The sequence below is a fragment of the Rousettus aegyptiacus genome, unplaced genomic scaffold (genome assembly GCF_014176215.1).
Source record: "Rousettus aegyptiacus isolate mRouAeg1 unplaced genomic scaffold, mRouAeg1.p scaffold_m13_p_7, whole genome shotgun sequence".
Classification (NCBI taxonomy): Eukaryota; Metazoa; Chordata; class Mammalia; order Chiroptera; family Pteropodidae; genus Rousettus; species Rousettus aegyptiacus.
The window spans coordinates 64,120,725-64,137,919 of NW_023416310.1; the positions used below are offsets into that span (position 1 = coordinate 64,120,725).

General features: G+C 35.9%; 1 pseudogene; it reads right to left on the minus strand.

The window, feature by feature from the left end:
* Positions 1-9,288: 9,288 nt before the first annotated feature.
* Positions 9,289-9,407, minus strand: LOC118606203 (annotated as a pseudogene).
* Between the last annotated feature and the right edge of the window lie 7,788 nt (positions 9,408-17,195).

Here is a 17,195-nt window from a genome sequence, read left to right on the forward strand (position 1 = left end):
TTATAGAAGTAAATGTGATTTTATTGTGGTCATCTTGTTTCACATTTTTTTAAATTACTGGTACTGACTCTTAGCTATTTGAGTCAACTTGCAAATGGTTTTCCCAGGGCCACACCTGGACGGCAGATTGGTGCCCATATAACCCCTCACCTTGTCCTGAATTTCTGATGAATATCCACTTTACCAGCCCTAGATATGCCAAGAGAGTATGCCACTGTGAGACAATAGGACATTAAATACACCTCCCAAGTTGCTATGTGTCTGCAAATTTGGAACAACACTATTATGGAGACAATTATGTCCCCATCCCCCACAATTTCATATGTTGAAGACTTAATTCCCAAAAGCTCAGATGATTTTATTTGGAGCTAGAATCTCTACTGAGGTAATCAAGTTAACGTGAGTCCATTAATCCATCAAGAAAAAGAAAAGCCAACCCACCAAATGGGAGAAAATACTCACAAATCATGTATCTGATAAGGGGCGAATCTCCAAAAAAATACAAAGAAATCATACAATTCAATAGAAATAAAAAAGATTTAAAAATGAGCAGAGGATCTGAATAGGTATTTTTCCTAAGAAGACACACAGATGGTCAAAAAGCACATGAAAAGGTGCTCAACATCACTAATCATCAGGGAAATTAAATCAAATGCAAATCAAAACCATGAGATATTACTTCACACCCATTAGTGTGACTGTCATCAAAAAGAAGAAATAACGAGTGTTGACAAAAATGTGGAGAAAAGGGAACTCTCATGCACTGTCAGCGAGAATGTAAATTGTTGCAGCCACTATGGAAAAAGTATGGACATTCCTCAAGAAATTAAAAATAGAACTACAATATGACCCAGCTCTTCTACTTCTGGATATTTATCCAAAGAAAGTGAAAACACTAACTAAAAAAGATATTTACACTCCCATGTTCATTTCAGTATTATTTACAATAGCCAAGGTATGAAAACGTCTTAAGTGTTTGTCAGTGGATGGTGGATAAAGAAAATGTTATATACATACATATACAATAGAATATTATTCAGTCATTAGAAAGAAAAAAATCCTGCCATTCGTCCATTGGATGGACCTTGAGGGAATTATGCTAAGACAGAGAAAGACAAATAGTGTATGATCTCAATGTGCAATCTGAAAAAACAACAAACAAAACAAAAACCAAAAATGAACTCGCAGCGGATGCATTGGTGATTCTCTGTTTTCTAGCAGTGGAGGTGGTAGGGAGAGGCATGGGAGGTGGGGAAAATAGGTAAAGGGCATTAAAAGGTACAAACTTCCAGTAATAAAAAAAGCAAGTCGTGGAGATGTAATGTACAGCATGGGCACTACAGTTAATAATACTGCCTTGTATATTTACAATTTACCAAAACACTAAATCTTTAAAATTCTGATTACAAGAAAAAAAGTGTAACAATGTATGGTGTTTAATGTTAACCAGACTTATTGTGGTGATCATTGGGCAATATATGCAAATATTAAATCACTATGTCAAACACCTGACACTAATATATGTTAATTATATTTTAATTAAAAAATTAGTCCATTATGGTGGGCCCTAATCTAATGACATAAAAAGAGGAAATTTGGTCATAGAGATGTATATAGAGGAAAAATAATGTCAAAAGACCTAAGGAAAAATGGTAATCCAAAAGCTAAGCAGATCTTTGATTCACAGCTCTTAAAAGGACCCAGTCTTGCTAATCACTTGATCTTGGACTTCCAGCTTCCAGAATTGTGAGATAGTAAATCTCTGGGTTTCAGCCATCTAGTCTGTGGTCCTTTGTTACAACAGCCCTAGCTCACTAATACATATACATGCCATAATCTGATGTGTTCCATCCATCTTTCTATCCTGCACAATTGTTTTTCTAGAAGATGGAAGTAGAGTACTTCCAAGGAGCTTGACCAGGCCTGTTTCCTGCCACATCAGGAATGGGTCTGTGATGTGCTCTGCAACCCCATTCTCTCTACCATGCTATGGGCCCCAATCAACACTGGGCCACTCAGAGCCTGCATCCTAGAAGTACAGAAACAGGACCTAGAGTCAGACTCTGTAAGCTCTTGGGCTGGGAGTCATAGTCATCACACTCCAAACATACAGAGCCTGGTGGAAGAGAGGGAGATGAAGGTAAAAGCAGAGCTGGGACAGTGTGGCTTCTGAGCTATGGAAGTGATAGTTAGTTTTTGAGCTTTTCCATTCAGCTTTAATACCTGAGAGGCTATTCTTCCTTCCAACTGGCCTCTATGGTCTCCATCTATCATTCCTTTACTTCAGTGAGCTTAAGTGGACTTCTTTGTCTTGCAACTAAATGATCCTAGACTAAGCTTCAGATTCTGAATCTGTGAGGAATGGCTCTGGGTGTCAGTGGAGATAGGTGGAGGGTGGCATGGGCTGAGTGAGGGTAGACGGACAAAGATTGCTGCAGCATCACAGCATGGATAGGCCTCTCATTAGGGCTCTGCATTCAGTGACATTAGCGAATCTGGAATTTTTCCTAGATTTTTCTATTAAGACCGTCAGTCCTAGATCTTGGAGAGTAGTACAGATTTATGTGTTTTCTTTGTATTCTTACTGTAGTAAAGAGTAAAAAATTTTTCTAGATTTTTCTATTAAGATTGTCAGTCCTAGATCTTGGAGAGTAGTAGTTTTATGCCTTTTCTGTGTATTCTTATTGCAGTAAAGAGAAAAGATGCACTTCTAAGAAGCCATTTTAAACTAGATGCCACAGACTCAGTCTTGAAACAGAAAAGTCTTTTAACTGAAACCACACAATCAATCACCTTTATGCTTTTATTTTGCAATGATTAGTGAGAATTTAAAAACCTTCCTCTTCTCTCAGAGGTCTCTATTTTAAAAGTATTATGAATGGCTAAAATAATAGCCCTAATCAAATAATAGCATCTTATCCACATAAAAACATGTCAAAGATTCTGTTTAAATACGTGTGTATGCAACTATAATTACGCATCTACTCTGGCTTCATTACAACAAATTCCTTTCTCCTCTTTATTCCTTCATCTATCAGCCTCCAAAGATGAATAAAATGTGAGATAAAGTCATTGTCTTCATGTAAGTCATAACTTTGTGGCGATTTTTTTTTTTAGGGGAATGAGAAGTGGAGAAAGACGGGCAAACAAATAATTACGATGCAGTGTTTTACATGCTATAACAAAAATAAATTCAAAGCCCCTTAGAGGACAGAAATGGCTCTGCCTCTGTCTGGGGTTTCTGGGAAGGCTTCAAAGAAAGTAATCTTTAACCTTCTTGAAAGAGGAGAAAATTTTTCAGTTGTTTTAAACAATAGAGCCCAATGGCAAGGTCTAAGAGCCTAGCCAGGGCACTGTGAAGAGAGATTGGAATTCTGGAGTGACTTGGTGACAGCGGATATGCATGGAATTCAGGGGAGAATTTGAAGGCTCCTTCCAGATCTAAAATCCTATGGTCCCATGTTCCAACCTCTGCTCCAGGAAACTATGAGGATCAGCTGTCACTGAGTTTTAAATAACAATTTTGCCCATGGTTTCAGAAAAAGCAGTCATTTGCTCTAGGTAAATGGGGATAATGATAGTATAAGCTATTTCATTATTTCTGTCCTGTGGCCAAGAAGGATGGACCACACAAATCTGTGGGCTGGTGAAATATTTTCTTTGTCTGCATGATCTTCCTAACTGGAGTATTGACAGGTGATTTGAGAAACTTTGTTTCCTCTGAAGTGCTTTCCTGCACATCTGTTTGTGACTAAAGTATGTGTAATCCCACAGACAACGACAGGTCCTTGATTGCTCCGGTTACACGAACCACACCAGCATCTGCTGGGACTTTCCAGCCCGCCTGAGACTTCGCCCGGGCTCCTGAGGTTGCCTTCCCACATGTGGGTTGCAAACAGCCATGGTAGCAGATGTCAGGCGTCTTGCTCTGCTGAAAGTTACTCTTCATGACTTTTCTTTATTACGTGGCAAGCCCTCAATTGTGGGAGGACATAGCACTCATGCTGGTAGGAATTCTAGATCAGAGTTTTAGTGATGCTTCAGAGATTTCCACTCATTTCTTGAAATCTGAATGGGGCAGGACTAGGTCTTCTGTTGCTTTAACATCATCCAAGTGCATATGCGCAAATTTATTTTCCCTGCTGTTTTTTTTTCCTGCTAAAATATTAATATTTTAGTGATGGTGGTGGTAGTGGTGGTAGGTAGGTTAAGTATTACAGGGCAATAGATGGATAGATAAGAACAGGAAGAAATATCTCACTGACATCTTCCCCAGCCTGTGTTTGTGGCCCCCAAACGTTTTGGCATCAGGGACCAGTGCTCCTATGAGAATATAATGCCTGATTATCTGAGGTGATGCTGAGGCGGTGATGCTCGCACTGGGGAGTGGCTGCAAATATAGATGAAGCTTCATTTGCTCACCCGCCATCACTCACCTCCTGTTGTGAGGCCTGGTTCCTAACAGGCCATAGACCAGTATCTATAACAGAGAAAAAAAAACTCAAGAGACAAGACTAATAGGATTTAGACACCTGAATTGACTCTTATTAAAATGCTGAGCCTCATGTTATGTTGTAAGTGCACATTAACTGGGTCTTTTAAAAAGATTGGAGTTTGAAGTAAGAACAAGAACTAGTCTATCTGAGATTTAAATTAATTTTTTAGAAATAAGCTATAATTCCTCTTTCTCATTCACTCCCACCTTTTGTAAGAGGTTCACGCATTTAAAAGAAAAGTGCTCACTCAGAGAAGAAAATTGCTTCTTGTCCACACCCTCTCCCCAGCCACACACTTACCTATGTCTCATGCAGTGTAGAAGAGAACTCTGAGTCCAAGGTCAAGCTCCTTGATTGTGGATCTGGCTCTGTGCCTCTAAATGATCATTGAGCTTGTTTGGGACATCGGTTTTCTCAGCTCAACAGTGATGGCAAGTGAGTGGGCTGGGCCTTGAGAATTAGAGGAATCGATGATGAAAACCTACTTTAGACTTACTTTGGACAATAAGGAAAAACTGGCTCCTGGACAATGATAGAAAATAGGAAAGTGATCATATTACCTTAGAAACTATAAAAGCATACTTATACAAATATTTTGTACAACTGTGGGTTTACTTTACTTCAAAAAGATCAGAGAAGAGTCAATGGGCACAAAGCTACACTCTGAAGGAAATGGGGCTGTAGAAGAATGGGTGACTCTGAAGCAGGTTGTTCTCACACAATTATGAGGCATCTCAATGAGAAAAAGAGGAGGAATTGGCAGAGAAGTGACATTTCAAAAAATTAGTGTGGCTTATATGATCGTAAAGATATAGCTCCAAGATGGACAGAGTTGTCATAACTAACAATAAAAATAATGAATGAGTTATCTTTTAAAATTCAGACTTGATAATATTACAACCTTTAAAAAATCTCATTCTCTGTAGAAAACATGAATCCCAAACTAGTTAATTTGGTATATAAGATGATGTTGACCATCATTCCTCAGTCTCTAACTCCTGATGTATGTGTTAGATGTATTGGGGACATGGAGGCTGCTAGATGTGATATTAAAAAAAACTATTCCCAATCTACACCATTCTTTGATTTTTAAATGGTGCGATGCCTGCTCCTCTTATTAGATTATTTTTTCAGTCTGCACAATGTTTATATCAAGAAATCAAACATTAAAGGAATAAGTAGAATACAAAGTTGTCCATTATCATTTCTTATCTGGATAATTATTAATGGCTTATTGTATATTTTGCTAGGTTTCTATCTATACACTAACAAATACTATTATTCTGTGTGTGTGTATATATATGTGTAATTACATGTGTATGTCCTTGCAATTTTCTGTTTTCATTTATCCTACCTAATATGATATTTTAGGTATCTTTTCATATTCCTACATAAAGCTTTTTCTCATTTTCATAGCTGTGCCATAGATATATGCCATGCCTTATAAATGTCGTCTAGAAATTTTGAAATTATATATATAATAAACAAAAATATACATATGTAAATATTGTGTACAACTGTGGGTTTACTTTACCTATTTATTATTTATTTATTTATTCAACAACTGTTTATTCAGCACACATTAATTGTTAGAATGTGCCTAAAGTTCACTGGTGCTTTGGAGCCGAAAACTCCCTAATTCCTGCACTAAGGCAGAATCACCCTCACCCATATTTCATCTTGTTCAAAGATTTTTATTTGCGATTTTATCTTTCTGGACTGTGAGTATTATAAAGGCTATTACCATTGTTTCAATTTTCAGAAAATATAATAAAGGTACACCTTGAGATTATAGATTAGAAAACTGAGTACTGTTCCCTAACAAATTCTATATTATAATCATTTCACAGAAAGAGAATCTTTACAAGTCAGAATGGATTATATAAGACCAGGCCATTCTACACTAATCACGTTTTCTTTGGAGGTTTCCTATGTGACGAATATAGATTAGGGAAAGTTGTAGATAGAGACTATCTTGATTTCAACAAGACATTTGAAATAAAGAAAAATCAAACAAACAAACCTGACATGCTTGCAGTTATAGAGAAAAACTGTATTCAATAATTGTGGGAATGGGTACATTTCAATTGGTTGCATGATTTTGTCTAAAGAGCAGAGAGTAATAAGTGAACATCCACTGAGGGATATTAGAGAAATGCTGTAGGATTCTGGCTTCATCTGACAGAGCGAAGTAGTAAATGTCTTCCATGAGGCTCATACAGCAGGTCAACAACAAAATTATACAGATGCTTTGATAGTAGAGCTTCCATTTGTTGAACCCCTGGTCTCTGGGATATATCGTTCTGACATGACAGAATTGACTAGATTATATAGGTGTTCTATTTCAAGGTGTGTGTGAGAAATTATGTACACACACACACACACACATATATACACACACACACACACACACACATATATATAATTGAATCGATTAGATAAAACTAGGTGGCTATGATTCAGCTATTTCAGTTTTGAAAAATATTGTCTATGTGTGTGTATTTAATTCTATGAAATTTTATCACATCTCCGGGTTCATGTGATCACCACCACAAACAATAGACAGAAAGATCTGCTCCATTACAAGGATTTCTTGTGCTATCCTTTATGGCTAGGATCCCTGTCTGCCCCTGACCCCTCAGCCTTCACCAACCACTAATCTGTTTTCATCTCTATAATTTTGTCATGTCACAAATGCTGTATAAAATCTATATAAATAGAATCATACAGTACATAACCTTTTGAGACTGGCATTTTCCACTAAGCATCTCAATTTTCTTGAGATCCATCCAGATTGTTTTCTGTAGCTCATTCTTTTTTATTACTGAATGATATTCAATGGTATCCAGTTGTATGGATGTACCACAGTTTGTTTAACCATTCGCTCAATGAAAGATACTTGAGTTGTTTCCAGGTTTTTGGCAATTACTAATAAGGCTGCTATGACAATTTGTTTATGAATTTTTGGATGACTGCAACTTTTTATTTTTTTTGTGTTAAATACCTAAGAGAGCAATCGCTAGGTAAAATGGTAAGCACATATTTATTTTGTGAGAAATTATCTTTCTCCTATCCAGAGTGATTTTACTATTTTAAATTTCCACTAGCAATGTATGAAAGATTCAATTTTTCTATATTTTCACTAGCATTTGGTGTGGTGGTATTTTTTATTTTATTCTCTAATAGGTATATAGTAATAGCTCATTGTGGTTTTAATTTCTATTTCTCTAATGCTTATTAATGTAAAAATCTTGTCATTTGTCATCTGTATATTCTCTTTGATGAAATGTCTCTTCACGTTTTTTGCCCATTTTTTAAAATTGGATTGTTTGATTATTTTTACTGTTGAGTTTTGAGAGTTCTTTATGTGTTGTAAATATGAATCCACTGTCATATATGTGATTTGAAAATATTTTCTCCCAGGCTGTGGCTTGTATTTTCATATTTTCTATAGGGTATTTCACAAAGCAAAGTTTTACATTTTGGTAAGATCCAGTTTATCATTTTTTCCGGTTATGTATAGTATTTTCAATATGTATGCTTCACTTTAAAAAAATTAACTTAATTTTAGAATAGCTTTAGATTTATTAAAAGGTTTCAAAGAGAATACGAAGTTTCCATATATCTCTCATCCAGTTTCTCTTACCCTTAACATCTTACAATACTATGGTAAATTAGTTACAACTAGAAAACCAAAAAGGGTTTCATTCATATTACTATGAACTAAACTTCACACTTTATTTGGTTTTATGTTTTTCCCTAATTTACTTTTTCTGGTCCAGGTCCTAAACCAGGAGACCACACTGAATTTAGTCACTAGATCTTTTCAGCCTTGTCCAGTGTGTGATAGTCTCTCAGATTTTTCTTGTTTCGAATGATCTTGACAATTTTGAGGAGAGCTGTTCAGGTGTTTTATAGATATCCTTCCATCTGTATTTGTTTGCTCTTTCTCATGATTAGACTGCTATGACAAGTTTTTGAGAAAATGACCAGAGGTGAAGTATCACTTACACGTAATATTAAAGGTACATGCTCTCGACAGTAATATTAAAGGCTCATGTTCTTGACATCGCTTTTCATTGATGATGTTAACCTTGATCACCTGGCCAAGGTAGTGTTTGTCAGCTGGCTTCATTGGTAAGTCCCCATCCCCTCTTTCCCTACTCTACCCTTTGGAAGCTAATCACTAAGCACAACTTCTTGAAGGGAGCAGGGGTGAGGGTAACATCTACATTAATTATATGGAATTCTTTTGTATAAAAGATGTGTCTCTTTCTCCATTATTTACTTATTATTGATTTCTAAGGATTAAAAAGGGGAAATTTTGTTAAGGAGTTAGAATTTGTTGAGTATGAATTCTGCTGGCAAGGAAAAGAGGAGAAGGAAATTCTAGGCTGAAAGAAAGGCAGGAACAAACTAGAAATGAAAATACAATCTTTATATTTTTGGAGAAGGGCAAGCAGTGAACTGTAGCTAGAGAATGGTGAGGAATGGGCTTCTACGGGAAAGAAGATTGTTAGTGTTAGATGAGACCCCACTATGAGGGCTTTGCATGCCAGGCCAAGGATTTTGGATTTCAGTTATGGTACAAACCTCTGAAACAAATAAAAAGGATATATTTTGCTCTTTAAAAAAGATTGTGTGTCTGGCTGTGTAAACAAAGGACAAGTATATAATGGATTCCTGCAGAAGAATATTTCTTTTTTTCTTTTTTAGGTGAAGCAACCCTTGCTTGACCTCACAGATTGCAAGGACCTTGTCAGCTTACAATCTCTTATTTTTTTATTTTTTATGCCTACAGCACCTGGTCTTCCTAGGTGGTCTCCCATCCAAGTACTAACCAGACCCAACCCTGCTTAGCTCCCAAGATCAGACAGTATCGAGTTTGTTCAGGGTAGCATTACTGTAGACTGAAAGAATATTTTAAAAAGATCCTGTTATAGATTCTTTTGAAAGTGAGGTACTCTTTTTTCTCCTTTTTTTTTTTCTTCTTCTTCCTTCTTTTATGCAAATATGAGTTTTGATATGTTGGGTTTATTTGAACTTTTCGTTTTAATTAAAAACAGTGGATGTACCCCTAAGTTCATTACAGTGTTGTTTACAATAACAAAATATGGAAACACCTGAAGTGTTTATGAATAAATGAAAATATGATACACACACAGATTAGAATATTATTCGGCCATAAAAAGTAGGATATCTTGCCATTTGCAATGACATAAATGGACCATGAAGAAATTACGCTAAATTAAATAAGCTAGACAGAGAGAGACAAACATCATATAATCTCATTTGTATGTGAAATCTAAAATCGAAACAAACAAAAACAAACAGTTTACAGATACAGATAACGGACCGATGGTTGCCAGAGGAAGGGTGTGGGTGGTAGGCAAAATGGGTGAAGGAGGTCAAAATGTACAAGCTTTCAGTTATAAAATAAGACATAGTGATGTAGTGTCCAGTGGTGACTATAAGTCATAAAATTGTATGGCATATTTGAAAGTTGCTTAAAGAGTAGGTTTTAAAGATCTCAGCATAAGAAATAATTTTTAAAATAACATCTATAAAAAGCAAGCAAGCAAACAAACAAACAAGAAACAGTAGATATTTAACCTATTTTCACATGAGTTCAAACACATAATACAATTGGAAAATATTTTCTCTCTAGGAGACAATTATTTGATATATAAAACCACATGTGGATTTATATAGCTATCAGTTCTTAGATTTAAGGTACAATTTCCTGTGTAAAATGTATTTAGTGATGCTACCATTGCCTTTTCAAAAATTATACATGAAATTATGTTAATAATAGCTTTCTTCAAATAGAATGTGTGAGGATACTGGCAAACCAGATGGAGGCTGGTTCCTTGATAGACATGCTACCTAGGGCAAAACTGGAAGAGCTTCTTAGGATTTGCTTTGTTCTATAAATCTTAATGCCATTTTAATGTCATTGTTGGTTTAACTTCTTTTTTATTGGGTAATAAAAATAAGGAGAAATGGTTTAGTGGGACTCTAAAAATAATCTATACTTCAACAAACATGGTTAGCAATTTATAACATCTTTTTTATATTTTGTTGGATAGGGGCGTACAGATTAAATGTATGGAAATAGGCTGGCAGCATTGTGGGTCCAGTAAATGCCAAAACAGTACAGCGTTGTGTACGGGATCATCTCATGTTTTTTTCTTCTTCTTTTCAACACCTCTATTCTTTACCAGTGAAATCTCAATTATTTTCTAAATATTTCCCTGGTATATTGAGTCTCTGGCACATGCATCAACTTTAATTGTTTAGTTGGTGCCAATTCCTAGTGAAATGCAACGTTACTGAGTTCTTGCACAATTAGACAATAATTGGGATTTGAGAATTTTTGACATAGGCTATTTTAAATATGATTTCTTTAGATCAGTCCTTTACTCTGACAGTTAAATTTGATTTCTCAAATTCAGATTAGGCAAGTAAATCTTAGAAATGAGAATTCCAAGAGCATCTTGCCTCTCGTGTTTGAGCTTGGTAACTGCTCTTGTGGGTGGTTTCTGGACAATGTCTTGAAGATATTTAGAGAATAAAACGATGTAGCTTGGAGATCAGTGCTCATAACTGAGCTCAGATACCTATTGGAAACCATATTCGCTTGCAGAATTTAAAGAGAATGACTAGCTCTGGGACAGTACAAATGAAATCCAGAGCCAAGGAGTAAAGTCAATATCATAGAGTTTGAGAAAAATGTGACAGGCACTGAATTCCATAGAAAATACAAGTTCAAGGAGATAATGACAAAGAAAAAGCTTGAACATTCTTGTCTCTTGCATAGATATCCAGACCCAGGAAGAATGAAAGCCAATCACAGTTCTGTTTGTTTGTTGTTTGTTTGTTCTCTGGGTAAACTTTTTAGTACATATTCAGCTACTTCATTTGGCAGATGAAATAACTCAAGGAGACCATGAGCTACTCTTGTTATGTAACTGGAGTGGAACCAAAAAAAAAAAAAAGGTTTTCCACTTTATTACTTTCCTTCTATGAATATTTCTGTGGGCACTGGGGTCATGGCAGGGGAAAGTGATGAAATCGAAGACAGATTGGATTTCAATAGTGGTACTGCTATGTCAGCTATAATCTCTCTTTTGTAAAAATGAGAATAATAGTAGCTTTTTGGGGGGGAGTGATAAAGTTGTAAAATGAAATGAAATAATAGATATAGAATGTCTGGCACAGGATATAACATAGGTAGGGCACAATAAATGACAACTAATGTTATTAATAAGTGTTTAGACTTTAAGACCTTATGATCCAAGATGGGGGTGAAGAGTCTGACAGACATATCGAGAGACACTGGCCAATAACAATCTCGGTCTAGTTTCAAGAGAGACCTGTGGGGGTGTTTGGGGCACCTTACATGGATCATAAAAAATGCCTCTTCTCTGAACATCTCTCATCTGGAGTTGCAAATTATGAACCTTTTTACATAGAGTATCAAACCTCCAGGAAAGAAACCCTTCTTATGCATGTTCAGATGGGAAAGGTAATCAAATAAAATATGGAATTGGGCTTGGAACAGCAGAGATGAAGGGACAACTGGAAACACTGCAGACTCTGAAGTACTGGATGGAAAAGCATTCTGGAGCTTGGACAAGCAAAGTCGAGCACCTCCCTTAACTGCATTTATTTATTATAAAGGTATAATTGACATAGAATATATATTAGTTTCATGTATATGACATACTGATTTGATACATGTATGTACTGTGAAATGATCACAATAAGTCTAGTTAACCTCCATTGGTCTCTTAACTTTAAATTCTCTTCCAAGAAGAGAATTAAAAGTTAAGAGAATTAAAGGTAGTCATTTATTGTCACTAGAAGAAACCAGAAAAGGAAGTTAATCTGTGGGTCTATTGTTTACCCTATCTCAGGTCTTTGGAAGCAAGTATTATATATAAAAGGATTCAGTTGAGGTTCTGTTGATCAATGTGCTGATGCCCTGCATATTCAAATGTACCAGAGAGACAAAGCCTTGGCCATTTTCTCTGCAGGAAAATCATGGTGTCTACTATTTCAAAAAGAAAGTTTTACCTGCATTTCTAAAGGATCGCAAAAACAATTTTCTGCTTTTGGCTTTCTCTCCCATCCTTCCCATATTTTTCCTCATCCTCATTTTAACTGTAGGAATCTTGCTGAGAAATTTCTACATAAAGAAGTATGCTTCCACTCAATCCTCTATCAAGGGTAATATTAATTAAGAGCAGATTGCTGAGATAAGTAGATGATTAAATCAAAGCCTTGTTCCTTCCACTCCTGATACACGAACACTTCCTTTCTCTCCAACTTCAATTTTCCTCTGTTTTCTCAAGTTATCCTTTGAGATCTGAACTATTTTTCTCATAATCAAGAGTAGGAGAATTGCAGTATTTATCTTCAGTTGAACTATACTTGAGTGGTAGGTTTTTGATTTACTGTTGGGGGAGATGAAGACAAAGCTGTTCTGAGGCATCTATTTTCCATTCGAATTCAGATTTTGCCCATAGTTTTTCAGGGTGTCCATATCATAGTCCAAATTACTTGAGCGCTTCCATATGTGAAAGAATATAAGCTTTTTTGTTTGTTTGTTTAGTTGCATGTTTTGTATTTAGAGTATTCAGTGGATTTGTACTATAGGAAATACAAACACCATTACCATTTTTTTCATTTACCACAAAGTACTAGGGGATGGTTAACTTGTACCTTAGCATTCAAATACTGAAAATCAGGATGACAAAGTAATTTTCTATTTCTCAAAGAGGGTGAAAATTCATTATGACTATTTTAAATAGATGAAAAATTCATTTAAAATGAATCATTCAGCTAAAAATGGTTCCTTTCTTGCTATAAATCCATATATAAATATAAAAAACTGTCATAAATATCAGCAGCACTTTTTGAGTTTATAATAATCTCAAATTATATGATGTTCATTTTTTTTGGAACTGACATTATTTGACACTTGTGCAGCTGTTGACTTTAACAAATTGATAACTATATCCAATATTAAAAATAGCCACTTAAAACCAATGGAATGAAGACATTTAAAGTTACATTAAGTAAAACTTTTTGAAGGTTCTATGGAACTCATTTAAAAATTAACATTTTATAAACACCTAATTTTTACCATTTGGCTAAAGCAATTAAAAAACATAAATAATTTTTTTTTTCTCATCTAAGGCCTTAAACAGAATTGGTTCTGAGTGTCATAAACTGATTGAGGTATAAATCTTTGCAACGAGATGATTAGAATAAGCACTATGGTAACTCAGTTTTAACAGCCTAGTCCTAAGCCAGGTACTGCGATACATAATGGGGTCTGGTGTTTCGCAACTCTTAGTAGAGATTTTTGAACATTCTGGCGAAATGTCATGTACCCAACTTCAGCATTCAGTTTAAAAATTTTATATTAAAAATGTGTCTCTGACCTGGGAAGTTAACCTTTCCCCTTTTCCTAGTAATAGCAGTCATCTCTGAAATTTATGTTGGCAGTCATGTTATAGACTGATGTACTCCATGTTTCATTCTGTAGGTGTGCTAGTTAACTCATTCTAGACATTAAAAGCTAAATTGCACTATCCCATTATGCTATTTGAAGTTATCAATTGAGAAATAGTTTCTAGTTTTTAGATATATAGTGTAACTTATAGGTCAATTAATACCTTAGGAGGTTGTACTCATTGTCACATCATCCACAGTTGCCTGTAATAGTCTGTCTTTGTGACAGTATTAGAGTCAAAACTAGTCCAGACACTGATCATGTCTGTGAAAAGGATGCTTAGACAGGTCAGATGGAATCGATTCACAGTTTCCATCTGCTGTCTGATGCATTCTGTGAAGCTGCTGGAAAGAGACAGCGTCTACAGATGACTGTTACTAACACAGGATCATAAGTATGCATTTTCTATGAAAGGATGTCAGTGTGACCAGGGACATTGCCCGTGGCTCCACTCCATGTTTGTGAAGGAGCCCAATATAAATGCCTATGGTCTAACATTTCTTTATGGCAAAAATTGTCAAATATTGGTACATGGTAAAGGAGATGGCAGTGTGCTGTAAGAATAGACACACATATTTACGGGAGGATTTAAAAACTGTTGTGGAGACAGAGATTCTAGACTAAGCTGGAAGGATCCCTAGAGATCCTTTGTCTTAGTCTGCTCAGGCTGTTATAACAAAAATACCATAGAATGGGTGACTTACAAACAACAGAAATTTACCACTCACAGTTCTGGAGGCTGAAAACCTAAGATCAAGGCATCGGCAGATTCAGTGCCTGATTCACAATGTCCTTCCACGGCAGAAGGGATAAGTAAGCTCTCCAGCGTCTTCGTACAAGGGTGCTAATCCCATCCACGAAGGTTCTACCCTCATGACCTAATCACCTCCCAAAAGCTTCATCTCCAAATACCATTACTTGTGGTGTTAGATTTCAACATATGATTTTTGGGGTGGACATATCCTTAAAACCATGACTGTCAAAACTTAGAGATGATAAGTACCCATACCCCGCCAATAAAAATGCCTCCTAGTCATGGCAAACCCATGTGTGCAGTGAGTTCCTACCCCTGAATTATGCTGCCTATAATCCAGATATCCTCGGAAGCCTCTGTAAATTTTAGAACTCTGTTTCTGCTGATTGTAACCTAGTCCCCAACTCCCAGAAAAATCCTCTATAGTTTGATCCATTGAAAATTAGTTATCTTATTGAGCGAACTAACTAATGAGTGAAAAAAAGTCAAGGTTTTTGTGAGCACTTTAGTGTAATTAACTGGATAATTCTGATAAATGTATTTTTGAGGTCAATAAGCACGTGAAAAGATTCTCAACATCACTAATAATTAGGAAAATAAAAATTTAAACCACAATGAGATACCACTTCACATCCTTATGTTAAAAAAAATTTATAAAAGCTTCCTGAACTTGACAACAATTCTAAAAATTTCCATGACATTACCAATACTGAGTTGTAAAGATAAAAGTTTCAAAACCATCAATGGTAAAAACAAATTCGTTGAATTGTGCTAAGAATAAGATGTAAGAATAACATGTAAAATTATATTTCTATTCTTTCAATATAAAATCAAGATTATGGTTATTCAAAGGAGAGGTTAATGAATATATGGATAAAAAATAGAGGAAAAGAGTATTAATAATGTTCCCAGGCAGTTAATTCATGAAAACATGTTATTTTACTACATTTTATGGTCTTTGTGATATTTGCTTTTAAAGTTTCAACTTCTTTTTTCATCCTGAATAAATGTACTTTTGTATTTGTAATTTTGTATTACAGAGTGCTTAAAAATTGTAAAAAGCTTCAGACCCCACAAAACCTGGATCTACTCTAGTGTGGGGCTTAGGATAGTTCTCTGGACATAGTTTCTATAGGCATAAAAGTGGGTAATCGAACCACCTAAAGGAGTAATTAAGAGGCTAAAATTAGGCAGTATGAGTGAATTTTTGGCACCCAGCAGGGTTTATACATACACACACACACACACACACACACACACACACACATAATCGTATCTGAACTCTGATGGTATAAATTTCTCATCTTGACTTTGACCTTTCTATCTTTTCTACCTGGTTAATTATATTTTTATCTCCTCAGTTAAGTTTTCAGTTCATTATACTCCTACCTGGCCTCTGCCTCTGGTCTCTTTCTCTTTTAATCCATCTTTGTTCTTCTGTCACAGTGATTATTCAGAAAGTCAGACCTGATCTGAGTTAAAAATTTGAACTACTTAAAAATCTTTAATGGTTTCTTTTGATTAAAAGATAAAGTTGAAATGCCTCAGTATGAAATTTAAACCCTTAGAGTGACTCCTGCCTACCTTCCTACACTTAATCATGCCTTCTTTAAATCCTATGCTCTAGGCAGCCAGGTAAGGAAGAAACATACCTCCATGCTTTCTGTCTTTTCCAGTTCAGGCAAGGATGTGCTCTTCCAGCTTGTAATTCATTCATTCTTTCATTCGTTCACCCATTCATTACTGTAATATTTATTGAGTCTGTGTTTAATTTGTGTAAGACATTGTACTAAAAATGAGTATGTGGAAATGTGTTGAGTGGGAAATTAGCTCGATGCAATGGTTACTCCAAAGCACCCTACCAGAGAAACTCACCTAGGGGTCATGAAACAAACATATCACAGACTAACTCCCAGTGAGAATAAAGGGAGATAGATCGGGTAGGTCAACACATGAAGGTTGAGTGTCAGCAGAGGAAGGGCTATGCTTCCTCATCTGTGCGGTGCTCCCAGGTCCCGTAGTTTCTCTACCACTTTAGCCCTGCTCACTGATGATGTGGTTGTGAAGACCAAAGTTGAGGCTGCAATAAGGGAGCCTACAGATCAGAGGTGCCAGGAACCAGAACATACTCTTGCTGTATTGAGGAGACCCAGGCACATTGCTGGCCCCGGATTTAGCTCAAACCGAACTTCAGCTGTGGGTTATATTTGTGGTTCTTGGATAGAGCGTATATGGGGCTAGGATAGGATCACACTAGGGTAACCCATGTGTGGCTGGTTTAGGGGTGACAGAGCTGTCAGGCCACATGTGACATGCTCATGACTTGGTTTTTGTAATTCTTTTGATCTATAAGTAACACTTCTGTATGCATGGTGGCTGAAAAATGACAGCTAAAAATTTATTACTTGCAGGAAATTACTGC